Source organism: Orcinus orca, chromosome 7 (genome assembly GCF_937001465.1).
Source record: "Orcinus orca chromosome 7, mOrcOrc1.1, whole genome shotgun sequence".
Lineage (NCBI taxonomy): Eukaryota > Metazoa > Chordata > Mammalia > Artiodactyla > Delphinidae > Orcinus > Orcinus orca.
In genome coordinates this window covers 61,299,709-61,315,766 of record NC_064565.1, presented here as the reverse complement: position 1 = coordinate 61,315,766, position 16,058 = coordinate 61,299,709, and the positions used below count along the sequence as shown (strand labels likewise).

At 42.2% G+C, this 16,058-nt stretch overlaps 1 non-coding gene across 1 annotated transcript; it reads right to left on the bottom strand.

Annotated features, from left to right (window-relative positions):
* Positions 1-11,994: 11,994 nt before the first annotated feature.
* TRNAD-GUC (transfer RNA aspartic acid (anticodon GUC)) lies at positions 11,995-12,066 on the bottom strand. The gene has a single exon. It is a non-coding gene; the product is annotated as a tRNA-Asp (tRNA).
* Positions 12,067-16,058: the final 3,992 nt, after the last annotated feature.

The following is a 16,058-nucleotide window of genomic DNA, read 5'->3' as shown; positions in this document are numbered from 1 at the left end:
AGATTATAATAAGTACATTTTTAACTAAAAAAATGATACAAGTAATTCACCCTCATTTTTGAGGTATTATACAAATAAGCAAAACAAAGATAAAATACAAAGCACCTGCTATCTAATCACCCAGAGACAAAATTAATATTTTATTGTATATCCTTCCAGACGTTGTCTTTTCTCTCTCTCTCTCTCTCTCTCTCTCTCACACACACACACGTGGGTTTTTTTAGTTGTCTTTTTTAGGTAATAATATTAGATTGGAATAGTGGGGATCCATTAAAAATTTACAGAATTTTATTCAATGTACTGTCGACTAAAAAAATATTCACAACCTAAAAGTTGAGAGCTATGTTTTATTCAGCTGGAATTTTTAGGACTTCAAACCCGGGAGACAACATCTTAAGCAACCGTGAGAGAACTGCTCCAAAGAGCCCAGGTGGGGAGCCAGGAAATATAGGAGTTTTGCAACAAAGGGCAGGTGGTCTGAGCATCAAACGATTACTGTTAATTAAAGAAAACCAGCTATGTCAAGTTAAGGAATTTAGCACTTTTCTGTATATGGGAAGATGCAAGAGTCTGGGTTCACTGAAATCACTCCTTTGATGTACACCTCAGCCATCTGGGGCCAGTATCCTGTGTTTTCATATCCTGAGTTTCCTCAGAGCTCACCGTGGGGACTGGCTGCAGTCTAATGGCTGTTAGCTGGCAGATATTCTTTTCCTTCCTGAGTTCCCTCAGGGCTCACCAGCTCACCATCGGCTGTGGCTGCAATCGCTGATGAACTGTGACATCCTTAGCTTACTGATATGGCAGGCGATGTTCCACTTATCGGTACCAAGCCATCATGGTATGTAGTGTTTAGGAACATACAAACTTGTACAACCAAGTCCCAGATATACAACCCTTTAAAAATAGCCGAGGCCTGGAGGCAATAAGTATATTTATTTTGGGGTGGGCGGAAACTGACTGGATTACAAAATTTTAAGGAATTGAAAAATTGGCCCACTACTAACCCAGTCTCCTTAAGACAATATAAAAACAAAACAAAGAAAAAGGCTCAGGAGAATGGTTTAAACAAAGAAGATTAATAAAAAGACTAAAACAAGTAGCTGGAATATAGTTTTACTGCTTCTTTCTCAGGCCTGGCCATTTTAACTTGAGTTTTAAGATCTAATAAAATACTGCTAACCACAATGGTAACAGCTATAATCTATTGAGCCCTTGGCAGGAGCCAGCTACGAACTGAGCACTTTACATGTAGGCCCTTTTGTCTTTTAAAGATACTTATCTCACTCCTATTATGGAGTAATCTTAGTGAAATAAGGGCTAAGCACTCTGCTTTCTAACGTAACGTAGGGGAGGTAAAATAATTTTCCTCTACTCTTCCGAGTTCTTGGCTAAGACCCCTCGTCCTCATAATAAAGACAGATTAACAGGAGAAAAATAAAACCATTTTATTACGCACATTCATACTGGAACCTAAGATTTGAGACTCAAAAGGCAGCCAGACAGGTGAGACTTAAATGCCATCCTGATCTAAGGACGGAGATGGGGGGGGCTTCAAAGGGGGAAGCAACTCAGACGAAGGTGAGAAGAGGAAGGTTTGGTAAACAAAGGTTGCCCACCACTGCAGGTAAGCCTCTCAGCTGAAAAAGCAGGCCCCCTTTCTAATGTAAATTTTTTATAAATGAAGATTTCCCTTTACCAAAGGGTAACTGCTACTGTTTTCAGAGCCTTCTTTGCATCTGCAGTTTCTTTAAAATAATCCCCTCAAAATAATTCTTATACCAAAGAGACAAATTTTGGGGTAGCACATTGAAGCTACCCTTCAGTGAGGAGAAGAAAAAATATTCCCAGAATGACCTCTTAAAAAAAATCGATTTTCATTTTGTTTGGTTTTAGTCTTCACAGTTCTATTTACTTTGGTAAATGAGCCGGTACTTTCAGTGGTGGATCCAACAACCAGATGAGCTAAGCTGAGCTCCTCCTTAACCTCAAGCCAGCCTGACTTCGGCAAATTTACAAATTTGCCCAATGTTAAAGGTCAAATCCTGGAAGTGCAGAAAGTGGTGGAATTTATTTTCCACTCCCTAGCCTGTTAATGGTAATGTTTTGGTTTTCAAATGCTGCAATCAGCAAACTCGGGAACGATGATTTGAAAAAGAGAGTGTATTGATAATCATTGCGTTATTTTTTATGTTTTTGTGTTCTTAATCATTTGTTTTTAAACTAGAATCAATGTAAAGTCACTCTTTTCAATCTTGATATAGCATCAGTGCTAGGGAGCTATAGAACAAATATATCTTTTAGATATGCCTAGATTTTTTTGAGTAAAATAACTTGTTAACAATTTGAGATACGCCACTCATAACAGAGTGAGTGACAGCGGGGATGGGGGAAATAGCTATCTTCTGAGAAATTCTCTTTTAAGATATGCATAAAATTAAACAGGGAATTTTCCCCGATACTATAAATTGTATGCTTTTCTCCTGTTAATCTGTCTTTGTTGGTTTAATTTTCAGACCCAGCCAGGGACCCTAAGAGGGTCGAGGGAAACTTTTTCCTCCCCTACAATATTCATTCTTTTTATTCTGTAGCTATGATGGCAGTCAGTCTTACAAAGACAGTGTTGTGAATGGGACCACAGTAATCTGAATTAAAGATTAAACTTAAGCTCCAATTTGGATAGCACTCTAGATTCTTCTAGATTTCTAGGGAAATCTTTTCACCTCTGTAGAACAGAGATAGGGGTGTTCAACGCAGTGGTGTTGCCGGCTCTGGGGCCGGCCTTTGTGGCTTGGTTGTAAAGCATTGCATAAAGGGAAGGCATTGTTACATGTGATACTTTTCCTGTCTGTGTTTGAGAAACCTGTCTATGTAAAAATGATGGATTGAGAGGGGAAGAGGAAGTGTGTTTTCTTTCAAGGAACCTAAGGAAGGCAACTCACAGCAGAACACTCTAAAATACAAAGGTTTCCACCAGCATGGAAGCTGTCTTTTATTGAGAACCAAATCACCACAATCATATCCCAAGCAAAATGAACTGTCTCTCTTTAAGGACAACAAAAAGCTCTCGAGATAATGACTGGACAAGTATCATTAATTCATGATTCCTGTAATAGACACAATAGCCTGATTCAGGTTGAAAGCGTCACCCTTCAGGGACACTCAGCAGCCTTTCATCCTGAAAAGCTGCCCAGCTAAAGAAACGTATACAAGACAAAGACATGGGAAAGACAAAACGGTAAACAAAACAAAACTGAAGACAATTCAGGATTTGAGGAGTCTAATCGAACATCGAACAAGATAATGTTTATAAAGCCCTGGGCACATAGCAAGCTAGAGTAAAATTGTGATTATAATTATTGCTACGACTGAGAATGGGAGAGAGAAAAAAGACAGGAAAAAGAAGTTGGAATACTATGGAAAACAATATGGAGGTTTCTAAAAAAAAACAGATTTACCATATAATCTAGCAATTCTACTTCTGAGTATAGACCCAAAGGAAATGGAAACAGGCTATTGAAAACATATATGCATTCCCAAGTTTATTACAGCAGTATTCTCATAGCAAAGATATGGAAACGACCTAAGCGTCCATCAACAGCTGAACGGATAAAGAAGATGTGGGGGGTGTGTGTGTGTGTATGTGTAGGTATATATATATATATATATATATACCTATATATATATATACCTACACATACACACACACACACACACCACATACACACACACACACACACACAATGGAAGAATATTATTCAGCCACAAGAAAGGAGGAAATCCTGCCATTTGCAGTAACCTTGGATGGACCTTGAGGACATCGTGCTAAGTGAGATAAGTTAAGACAGAGATAGACAAATGCTGTATGATATCACTTATATGTGGATTCCAAAAAAGCCAAATTTGTAAAAACAAAAAATAAAATAGTGGTTAGCAGGGGCTGAAGAGTAGGGAGATATGAGAGTGTTGTTTAAGGGTATAAGCTTGTAACAAGTAGTAAATAAGTCCTACAGATCTGGTGCACAGTACAGTGAATATAGACAACAATATTCTATTATATTATAATCATCAAACTTACTAAGAGACTAGATCTCGATTATTCCAACTACTAAAGAGAAATGATAATTGTGTGACATGATAAAGGTGCTAATTATTATCATAATGGCAATCATATTATAATATATAAATGTATCAAATCAACATGTTGTACACCTTACATTTACAATGTTATATGTCAAGTATATTTCAATTAAAAAAAGAAAAGAAAGTCACAGGTGATCCAGGTAAGCAATGAACTGACAAGCCGCTGAGGGCAGGGAATAGGAAAGAAGACAGGTGTAAAAATCTCATCCCGGGCTTCCCTGGTGGCGCAGTGGTTGAGAGTCCGCCTGCCGATGCAGGGGACACGGTTCGTGCCCCGGTCCGAGAAGATCCCACATGCCGCGGAGCAGCTGGGCCCGTGAGCCATGGCCGCTGAGCCTGCGCGTCCGGAGCCTGTGCTCCACAACGGGAGAGGCCACAACAGTGAGAGGCCCTCATACCACAAAAAAAAAAATCTCATCCTGGCTCTGTCACCATCTTGCTGTGGTCTATTTTTTTTTAGTTCAGTTACAGATGACTAGGGATCTAAGTTCCGTGCACTCGGCATGAATAAGTCACTTCCTGTCTTAAGTAGCTCACAAATTTCTTTATATTTCAGTGCCTTGTACCTACCACCTGAAAATTAGTAGAGTTGACCTAAATCAGTGTTCCTCAAACTTGAGTAATGTATGGTATCCTCTTAAACAAAAAGAATTCTTAAATTCTGCCAGTATTACTAAATTATTTTGGTTAAATGTTACTTAAAAATAAACACCACCACCCAAAAAACCTCCTTACCTTATAGTTGTCATTCAACTAACTATACAACCCAAACAAATTTACATGCTAAATATAAATAAAATCAAGATCCACAGACTTAGGAAATAAACTTATGTTTACTAAAGGGGAAAGGTGGGGAGAAGGGATAAATTAGGAGGTTGCGATGATCATATACACACTACTACATATAAAATAGATAACTAATAAGGACCTACTGTATAACACAGGGAACTCTACTCAATACTCTGTAATGACCTTTATGGGAAAAGAATCTAAATAAGAGTAGATATATGTATAACTGAATCACTTTGCTGTACACCTGAAACTAACGCAACATCATAAATCAACTATACTCCAAAAAAAAAAAAAAGACATTCTGGGGAATTCCCTGGTGGCCCAGTGGTTAGGACTCGGCACTTTCACTGCTGTGGCCCGGGTTCAATCCCTGGTCAGGGAACTAAGATCCTGCAGGCTGCACGGCATGGCCAAAAAAAGACATTCTATAAAAATAAATAAATAAAATAAAATAAACATTTCATTAGATATGAAGAATGATGTCTTTTGAAGTGAAGTTTCTGTCTCCCTCACGAGTACAGTGCCCTCAACTACACAAATTTTGTCATCATCCTCCTCCGTTCAAACAACTGGAAAACCAAACTGTTAGGGGAACCACTGACCAAAGCCACCTGCCCTGGCCAGGCAAGATAGCAGCCACTTGCATGAGTTATCTTACAACAGGAGGTCCTGAAAAGGAACGCGGAACTAACAAGCTACCACCAACGGGGAGAATTCGGGAAAGGTCAAAAGGAGAGAGGAGACTCCAGTCCTTATGTCCTACCAACCTCCCAGAATCCTTCTCGCTGGAATCCATCTTGGCTGAGCGATGCACGTGCCACCAGGAAGGACCCTGAGTCAGAATGATTGGCCAGAGACCACCTGGAAACTAACCCCATCACCATAAAACCCGAGACTGCGAGCCACGTGGCAGAGCAGTTCTCCTGGGTTCCCCTGTCCTGCTGCCCTCCCCCCCAGCACTCCTTCCAATAAAGTCTCTTGCTGTGTCAGCACGTGTGTCTCCTCAGACAATTCATTTCTGAGTGTCAGACAAGCGGCCACTCTTGGGCCTTGGATTTCCGCAACAAAACCACTGAATGCGGTGGTTTGGGCATAAATGCAGTTCATTTGTATTAGTAAGTTTTCCTTTTTTATCATTAGGCCACCAAAATTATGTTAATCTGATTTAGCATCAACAAAAACACAGACTCAAACCCTGAAATTGTACAGCAGTACATAGGTTTGAGGAGGCCGAACAGGTGATCCAAAATACACTCATATCTTTTTAGATTGTTATTGGAATACAGACAGAAAACTTTAAAAAGATTTTTAAAGGATGTGTGACCTTTAGAACACATCTGACTCCAGTCCGAGGGACACTTAGGGATACTAAGTCATGCCTAAGTCCTTCCTAGCTCTCAAATTCTACAAACTCTATTTCTACTCTTAAGAAGTTTGTCCATGACATTCCTCACAGTAGACGCTCAATTAGATACTGATTTAAACTGATTACCTTTTGGTATATAGAGTTGTCCAGTCTGTAAAATAATAGAAATTATATACATCGGTCTCTGCCCCGGTTCCTGGCCCAGAGCTATAAAACCCTTTCCTAAGTGATAAGAGCATTAGGACCATCTTTTGTTCTAATATTTGACCTTTGACTCTGGTTCCTGACACCAAGCTTCTAGATCCTTTGGCATTTCCTGGGTGATGGGAATGCCTTTTGCACTAATGAGATGATTCTTGGTAAGCTCCTGGATGGGGCTGGTCACAAGAAAGACAAAGTCATGATTAGAAGTTTGGGATTTTCAGCCCCACCACTCGTTCTCCAGAGGGGAGATGGGCCGGAAAAGGAGTTAGTAATTGATCACGTCTATGTGATGAAGCCTTCATAAAAATCTCAATAGTATGGAGTCTGGAGAACTGGCTTGGTGAACACATGGAGGTGCTGGGAGAGTGGCACTTCTGGAAAAGGCATGGAAGCTCGGAGCCCCTTCCCACTTACCATGCCCTATACAGCTCTTCCATCTGGATGTTCATCCGTAGCCTTTGTATCATTTTGTAATTAGCTGGTAAACAAGGAGTAGACTGTTTTCCTGAGTTCTGTGAGCTGCTCTAGCAAATTAATCAAACCCGAGGAGGGGATCATGGGAACCTCTGATTTATAGCCCAATGGTCAGAAGCACAGGTGACAACGTGGACTTGCAATTGACATTCCAAGTTGAGGAGTGTGCGTGACAGTCTTGTGGGACTGAGCCCTTAACCTGGGGATCTGACACTATCTCCAGGTAGACAGTGTCAGAATGGAGTTGAATTGTAGGCCCCCCCTGCTGGTGTGGCAGGACTGCTTGGTGAGGGGGAAAGGCCCCACCCATGTGATGTCAGAAGTGTTATGAGTGTGATAGTAATGTGAGAGTAGAGGAGAAACATAGGAGTGGTGTAGGTTTCCTACTCACAAGCCAATCTTTTCTTTTATAAATTTATTTATTTTATTTATTTATTTTTGGCTGCATTGGGTCTTTGTTGCTGCGCGCGGGCATTCTCTAGTTGTGGCGAGCAGGGGCTGCTCTTCGTTGCGGTGCGCAGGCTTCTCATTGCAGGGGCTTCTTTTGTTGCAGCGCACGGGCTCTAGGCAGGGCCTTTAGTAGTTGTGGCTCATGGGCTCAGTAGTTGTGGCTCACCGGCTCTAGAGCACAGGCTCAGCAGTTGTGGTGCATGGGCTTAGTTGCTCCGCGGCATGTGGGATCTTCCCAGACCAGGGCTTGAACCCGCGTCCCCTGCATTGGAAGGCGGATTCTCAACAACTGCACCACCAGGGAAGCCCCCAATCTTTTTTAAAAAGCAGACATTTCTATCCGTATAATTTTCTTGGTACAGTTCTTATAAATTACACATACGAAGACTTACTAAATCCAGCCAATGTGTTTGCATATGCCCTTCTAGCAAACAGTGTAGATTAGACATTAGAGAATAAAAGTGTGCCGGAAGAGTATGCCTATGCCCTGTTCTAAGAGACATGATGGCAGCTGTCTACCCTTGCAGCCTACATGGCCATGCATTCTATTGTTTGCCATCCTCACACTTCTCTCTTCACAGGCTACAGGACCAGGGAGGGTACCTGCCCAGCCTAAGATCAACTGAGCAACCTGGGCCTTCTCTGGTCTGTCTCAGAAATATGATCTGGGCCAAGTCGATTCTCTCTCTTTTGGGACTTTGAGACAAGGACTATGGAAGGAATTTAACAGTTACAGGTGGGAGTTGCAGCTGAAAGTTCAGGAAGTAGCATGAGGGATGGGAAGCCCCCTGTCGGTGCAGGCTGAAATATGGGGGAGCAGCAAACAGCCGACGCTGGTGGCTTGGGAAGCAGCAGCGTGGGGAAGCTGAGTCATTGACGGTGGAGCATGGGGCAAGGAGCCAGCAGCCCACCCCAGGCCCTTGGAGCCACCTTCCCTCCAGTACCAGCCTTTGTGGGGTCCTGGCCTGGTACAGTGCCACTTCTTTGATTACCTTGGTCAGATAGCTGACTTCTATGCCTCAATTTTCTCAACTGTAAAATGGAGATAATAATAGAATCGACCTCATAGGTTGAGGAGATTAAAAGCAGGAAGGGCTTAGAACTGGGCTTGGCACATCATGCTCCGTCAATAATGTTAACTCTAAACAAAGTTATTTCTTCCACGATATGTTTTATATTACATTACAATAATTTTGTGTTTGAACAAGCTAGCATAGGATGCCGTTTCTTATAGTGAAAACTCAGTAAAATAAGCAGGTGGTGCTATTATCCTTTGAGTCTCTTTGGAACTTCATCTGTGTGGGTAAGAAGTAGGGGATTTCTGAAAACTGACCATCTAGCATTGGATGGCTCATTTTCAGTAAACTCATTTTGATTCTTTGATAGAATAAGACAGTGATTTACTATAGTGGCTTAAATTTAAGGAATGGTCATTATTGAGTGTGTTACATCAAATGGAAGAACTAGTAATTTTTAGACTTTTTTTAGACAAAGACAAGTAATTGGGTAAGCTAAGTCCTGGGAACTTCAAGTTCAGAGCCGCAGGTCCCCCAGGCAAGGATGAAACACATACAGTCAGAGGAGGGGTGGTATACAGTAGGAGCCAAAGAACTGTCAAAGGAGCAGGGAAAGAATTATTCCTGTCTTACAAAATAGAAGCTTTCTCTTTTTCCATTTTATGTTTCGATCTCTTTCTTTCCAAATTTCTAATTTAGTCCATAGGGAAATAATTCCGCCTACTTCTGACACTTGTTTCTGAATTGACAAGGGAAATCAGAGAGAACGCAGGGCCTGTGCCTAACTCACGAGGACTCCAGCAAACTTTTGCCTGACCGAACTGAGCATTAAAATTCCATAAAACAAATGCTTTCTCTGAACTACCATAAAATCCAGAGGGAGCTGACACAGGCCTGATAGAAGAAAGAGAAAATGTAATTGCCTGAATGTTTTGGTTTTAGAAGCATTTAGTCACACCTAGTCCATAATGACTCTCCCAATCTCCATGGAGACTTAAGAGGTCCAGCTATACCAAAATAAAATAAGTGTTAACTTACAGCTGCTGGACCTCACAAACACCAGTTTCACACATGATTAAACATTTCACAAAGCACTGCTTCCATGAGAACAGGGTAGGGAAGAGCCTAGGCTGGGGACCTTGAGTGCTGCCTTGCCTGTAACTGGCTGAGTGACTGGGCAGACACTTCACCCTTACAAGCTTTGGTTTCTTCATCTGTAAAATGAGGACATTGAACTTTGGGAGATGGTCTTCAAGATGCCTTCCTGCTCTAACACTCCGTTGAAATCTGCTCAGGTTCAACATTTAGGCTGGGAGAAAATATAAAACAAGCAGAAAAGGCAAAGCTCAGGAGAGGAGATATCAATTTATAATTAGGGAGTACAGAGATTTTAATGGTGTCTGTGGTAGCCAACCTGCAAGATGACCCTGTGATTCTCACCTCCTGGTATTCACACCCTTGTGTCATCCCTCCCGTATGGAATAGGGTGACCCGTCTAAGCAGCAGGATATTACGGGACATGCCTCAGCGTGACGTCTGAGGCTACATCAGAAAAGACACTGTGGCTTTCACTTTACCCTCTTGGGTCTTTCTCTCTGGGGGAATCCAGCCACCATGTCATGAGGATACTTAAGCATGTGGAAAGGTCCACACGAGGAGCAACTGAGGTCCTGTGCCAACAACCAGCTGCATGTGAGAGAACCATCTTGGAAGCAGAACCTCCAGCCACAGTCAAGCCTCTAGATGAGTGCAGCTCCACTGAACATCTTGACTGATGCTTTATCAGAAGCCCAATCCAGAACCAGCCAGCTAAGCCATTCCTAAATTTCTGAACTACAGAAACTATGTGAGATAACAAATGTGTCTTCTTAGTTCAAGCCACTAAGTTTTGGGGTGATTTGTTACATAGCGATACATAGCTGTTAGAACATCTATAAGAAAAATACAGTTGTTCTTGTAGAGTGTTTATATAACATGCACTGGCTATCTCACTTTCGTTTCTTAATTTATTCACTCATCAGAAAATTTATTCTGTTCCAGACACTGTGCAAGGTGGTAGAAATTCAGGAAAAAAATGAAGTTTCCTATCTTCAAGAAGCTCATAATTTGGAAAGCTGGGGATGGCAGGGGACGGTGGTAAATCGTAAGTGCTTATAACAGATGCCACTTTGATGTCTCTGCCTTAATATCGCATTTTCTGTTTGTGCCAGAGTTCTGAGTACATACACTTTGGCTGTGACTTCAGTGGTCGAAGAGAGTGCCCATCAGCTACTGCTGCATGACTGTTTCTGGTTTTAATAAAAGTGATCGATACCATCAACTCCCCCTTTAAATGCTAATGAATGCTTTAACACAGCAGATGCAGACATACGGTACACTGCAGATTAAAATTAGGCACAAAATTAAATTGCTTACACATAGCAAAGGAACCAGTTTGGACATCTTGATAATCAGGCACAGTCAGCTGACAAATCTTGAACTGTCCTTGCACTGAGGCTATGCCTTCCCTGTCTCAGCCAGGACAGGCATCATCTGGCATCAGGAGTGCACCTGGAGCCCGTGGGGATGAGAAGGGAAAACTGCCAGGTCAGACTTTCAGTAAAACTTCATGTACTTTTAGAAGCAGTCACAGCAGGACTAGAGAGGGCACTGGTTTTAGGAACAACTGATATTCATTTAAAAAAAAAAAAAAAAAAAAGAACTTTGTGGGGAGGTCCCTAGTGGTCTAGTGGTTGGATTCTGCATTTTCATTGCTGTGGCCTGGGTTCAATCCCTGGTCGGGGAACTGAGATCCTGCAAGCCTTGCAGTGCGGGCAAAAACAAAAAACAAAACAAAAAAAACCCCAGCAAACTTTGGGTCTCTGGAAAGGAAAGCCATATAGTGAGATTCTATAAATGTCTAAAAGGACAATGTCTGTGTGTGAATTTCTTGGATATATGTAATATTTCTATTCTTTTTTATTCCTGTGACATTCATTTCTTGAGATTTGGTGTTTATAGTGCTATACGAGATACAGAAATTCAAAATGGAAAATGAGCACAGTTTGGGCTTCCCTGGTGGCGCAGTGGTTAAGAATCCGCCTGCCAATGCAGGGGACATGGGTTCAAGCCCTGATCCGGGAAGATCCCACGTGCCACGGAGCAGCTAAGCCTGTGCGCCACAACTGCTGAGCCTGCGTGCCACAACTACTGAGCCCATGTGCCACAACTACTGAAGCCCGTGCGCCTAGAGCCCGAGCTCCCAACAAGAAAAAGCCACTGCAGTGAGAAGCCTGCGCACCACAATGAAGAGTAGCCCCCACTCACCACAACTAGAGAAAGCCTGCACGCAGCAACAAAGACCCTACACAGCCATAAATAAATAAATAAATACATAATAAAAAAGAAAAGAAAATGAGCACAGTTCACTATGATCCAAGGGGCTACTTCTTGGGAAAAATAGGCTGGCCTTTCCCTTGGAGGCCTTGGCACACCCAGAATCTGCTCTCAGTGATAAGACCCCCAATTTTTTTTTTTTCGGCCACACTGCATGGCTTGCAGCATTATTAGTTCCCAGACCAGGGGTTGAACCTGGGCCACAGCGGTGACAGCACTGAGTCCTAACCACTGGACTGCCAGGGAACTCCCAATAAGCCCCCAGATTTAATCAGTGTCTCAGAGTTATTCTCAGGGGCCAATTCATATTAGCAAAGCTCACAAGAGACTGATGTAAAAATCAGAATGGCAATTTTTTTTTAACACTAGAAATGTAACTCTAAAGTGGATTGGAGGGGACTTCCCTGGTGGCACAGTGGTTAAGACTCTGTGCTCCCAGTGCAGGGGGCCCGGGTTCCATTCCCGGTCAGGGAACTAGTTCCCACATGCATGCCCCAACTAAGAGTTCGCCTGCCACAACTAAGACCCGCTGCAACCAAATAAAAAAAATAAATAAATATTAGAAAAAATAAAGTGGACTGGAGATTCCTGTTAAGGTCACTTAATGAGCATGGGATTAGTACAAGAATTTAGATGATTTAATGGCTTGTTAGCCTGATTAATATATTAATCAATTAATGCATTCATTCAATAAACAGACTGAGTACCAACTATGTATTGGAGATACACTGATGATCAAGATAGGTGCAGTCCCTGCCTTCATAGAGCTGATGGTTTAGTGAGGAATACAGAGAAGCAGACTTGGGGACAATTTTAACAGAGGGAGATACATCTGATTAACTACAAGGTCCTATGTGAACACATGAAGAAGGGCCTGGGGATCAGGGAGGGCTTCCTGGAGGTAGTGAGGTCTTAGCAGAGAGCTAAATGATGACTTAGCTAGACAATGCAGGGGAAGCTGGGTGGAGAGAGTAGAAGTTTTGAAGACAAGAGAGAACATGGCAGCGTTTCAGTTTGATTGCTGTGGGGAGAGGCAGACAGTGATGTGGAAAAGGTAAGCAGAAGCCCAATCATATGACCGTCTCCACAACAGGTTTATATTTCCCTAACCAAGTGAATTCTCACATCTGTTTGGAAAGGGCTCTGCGGACAATATATTGTCCTGCTTACTGGTCTCCAAGACGATTGGGCAGATTATGCCCTGTGTGAAGGCCTGGTGTGGATAGTATTGCTAACCTTTTCCTTTGTGGACCACCCTATTCTGGCCTTCTAAGGCTGAACGCCTCTGGCTGTCCCCAAACCCACCCTCTAACCCTCCCACTGCCTCTAGAAGACTCATGCTCTCTTTGGATGGCCTCATGCCTCCGGTCTGATTTTTAAACACGTTTTTCAGGTCTGGGAGGTATTGAGATGTTTGTGGCCCTTCCATTGATGAATTCTTGGAGGTTAGTTGTATTTTCCTACCGTCAAGTTCTTGGGCAGCACTGCACTGTCCTCACAGAGCACCTTCAGGGGAGTGGGAACACAAGGGTTAAGCAATGGTGCAAGGGACTATGTGATAAAAGGCCCCCAAAAGGAGTCCAGAATGGGTCAAGTGGCTGGAACTGTGGACAGAGGCCTTTGGGGAAACAGGACGTCAGCTGGACCGTGAGGGCTGAGTGAGGTTCATCTAGGTGGTAGGGAAGGAATTTCTTTGGGAGAGCTGAGTAAACTGAACATTGGTTATGGAGAGTAAACCTTGATTTTAGTTTTGAATGAACTATGAGGTCACAAGTCTGCTTTATTCTTTAACTCTCTTGATTTGCTCATGCATTATTTGGCCAGCCAGTGAGTCAAAGGGATAGGAAAATTGAACGAGGGGTCACTGGTGCCTGCTAGGCTAAGGCCTTGACAATTCTGACCACGGATCTGTCATGTTTTTCCACCTTCGCAATCTCATATACCAGTTCCAGGAACAGCAAATAGACAGAGCTGGGTCCAGATCTTATGCTCTGACTTCCCCAGGCCACCCTGGCTTCACTGCAGCTTCTCAAATGCAAGTGATGGCAAGAGATTTTATAAGCCTCCTCACTACAGCGTCTCTAATTTAAAATTTCAATGATGTTGCATTCTGAACAAGCTGGCACAACCAAATCATGGTTGTAACTGAGCAGTTTCTGAGAGCCAGAGTTTCAGAAGCATGCCGTGTCTATAGCAACTTGTTGAGGTGAAATGCTAAATTACAGAGAACATACATAGAAGGCTTATAAAATATTTGGTATTTCTGAATTGGAATAGCTGCAGTTAAGTCAGAATGCTCTGAGCTGTGTGCAGGATGTTTTGACCCTGCCATTTTGAATTATTGGACATCCTGATCTTGATGTTTTGACCCTAGGACTTTTTTTTTTTTTTTTTTTTTTTTGCGGTACGCGGGCCTCTCACTGTTGTGGCCTCCCCCGGTGCGGAGCACAGGCTCCGGACGCGCAGGCCCAGCGGCCATGGCTCACGGGCCCAGCCGCTCCACGGCATGTGGGATCTTCCCGGACCAGGGCACGAACCCGTGTCCCCTGCACTGGCAGGCGGACTCCCAACCACTGCGCCACCAGGGAAGCCTGACCCTAGGACATTTTGCCTCTATATTTATGAGTAAAAAATTGTGATCAGAAATCTATAACTACTGAGAAATGTTTGTCAAGAAAGAATGTCATTATGCCAATTTAATTCCCTGATATTCTATCCAACATAATAAAATTTTCCCATTTTTATATTAATTTTTTATTGTATTGATCCTCCCCCATGGGATCAGTTCTTTTCAATGCAAGTTTTACAATGAAGATTTTGTATGTCAATTTTTCTGTTGTTCACACCAAATATTACCAGTTATCACTTGTGTCACTGTGAGTCTTCTTTTGTAGCGGTTGTTTCTTCATCCAATTATCCCATTTCAGATTTTACTATTCTAAATTTTACTGTGAATACTTTGAAACATGGCAATTTAGGGACTTCCCTGGCGGTCCAGCGGTTAAGACTCCGGGCTTCCAATGCAGGGGGCATGGGTTCCATCCCTGGTCAGGGAATTAAGATCCCGCAGGCCACGCTGCGCAGCCGAAAAGTAAAACAAAAAAACAACAAAAAAAATGGCTGTTTAATTTGTATTATTTTTATGAACTACATTCAGGAATTGGTTGAAAATAATTACCAGGTTACATTTATTTCTAAAGTATCCTTGATAAATAATCTCTAGTTCTCCTTTCCATATTTGGGATTATTCAATTATTCAGGTTAATTCTATAGAATTGCTAGTCTAGTGACTGTGCAAAGAGCAAAACATCCCGCTTTGTCTGGGCAATGCCTGGAGTGATGACTGCCTCTTTGGTAGCAACCAGTATAGACTCAGCTGTTCCAGACTTGATCAGAAGCCTACGAGGGTCGACCACATCACCCACACATAGAGGTGCCCAACTCAAAGAGATACTTTCTTAATTTATTCCTACTATAATTTTTTCTCTTAAAATATCCCTGATGCGTTTTTTTGGTGGTGTTTGTTGGTGGTTGTTGTTATAAACTCAGCCTCTTGCAACTGATTTAACTTGATGGAAAAAAAAAAGTCCCGTTCATCCTTGCTCTGTCCTTGACTTACATTCATCTTTCAACCTGGCAAGCAATTTGTGGTGAATAAGCATCATTAGGAAAAAACATAACATCCACTCTTATTATTTCTTTACAAGCAAGAAGCAGACTCCAGATGTTCTTAGTTTGGTTTTGGCTGGGAGCATTGAGGTGACAAGTATTTTTTCATGAGATCTTATATAGTGGTCAGTTTTGTGCACTGTTGGAATAACCTCTTTGTGATCAGCTACTGCACTAACTAGGGATGAGGTCATTAAGTCATTTTACTACCAGGCTGGATTCTCTAACAAATAGCCTAAGAAAGCAAGAAAAGCGGAAACAGCATGAAACAAGCAATCACTGGCATAATACCTTTTAAACCAGAGTCTTAAATAATCCCCCAGAATGCGCATTTTGTTTAATAATTAGAGCCACACTTTGTGCTCCCATCAGAGTGACCCAGTTAAGAATACATTCAGCTACTTATCCAGAAATTCTTTTTTTTTTTTAAACAAATTTATTTATTTATTTTTGGCTGTGTTGGGTCTTTGTTGCTGCATGCAGGCTTTCTCTAGTTGCAGTGAGCAGGGACTACCCTTCATTGCGGTGCACAGGCTTCTCATTGTGGTGGTTTCTCTTGTTGCGGAGCA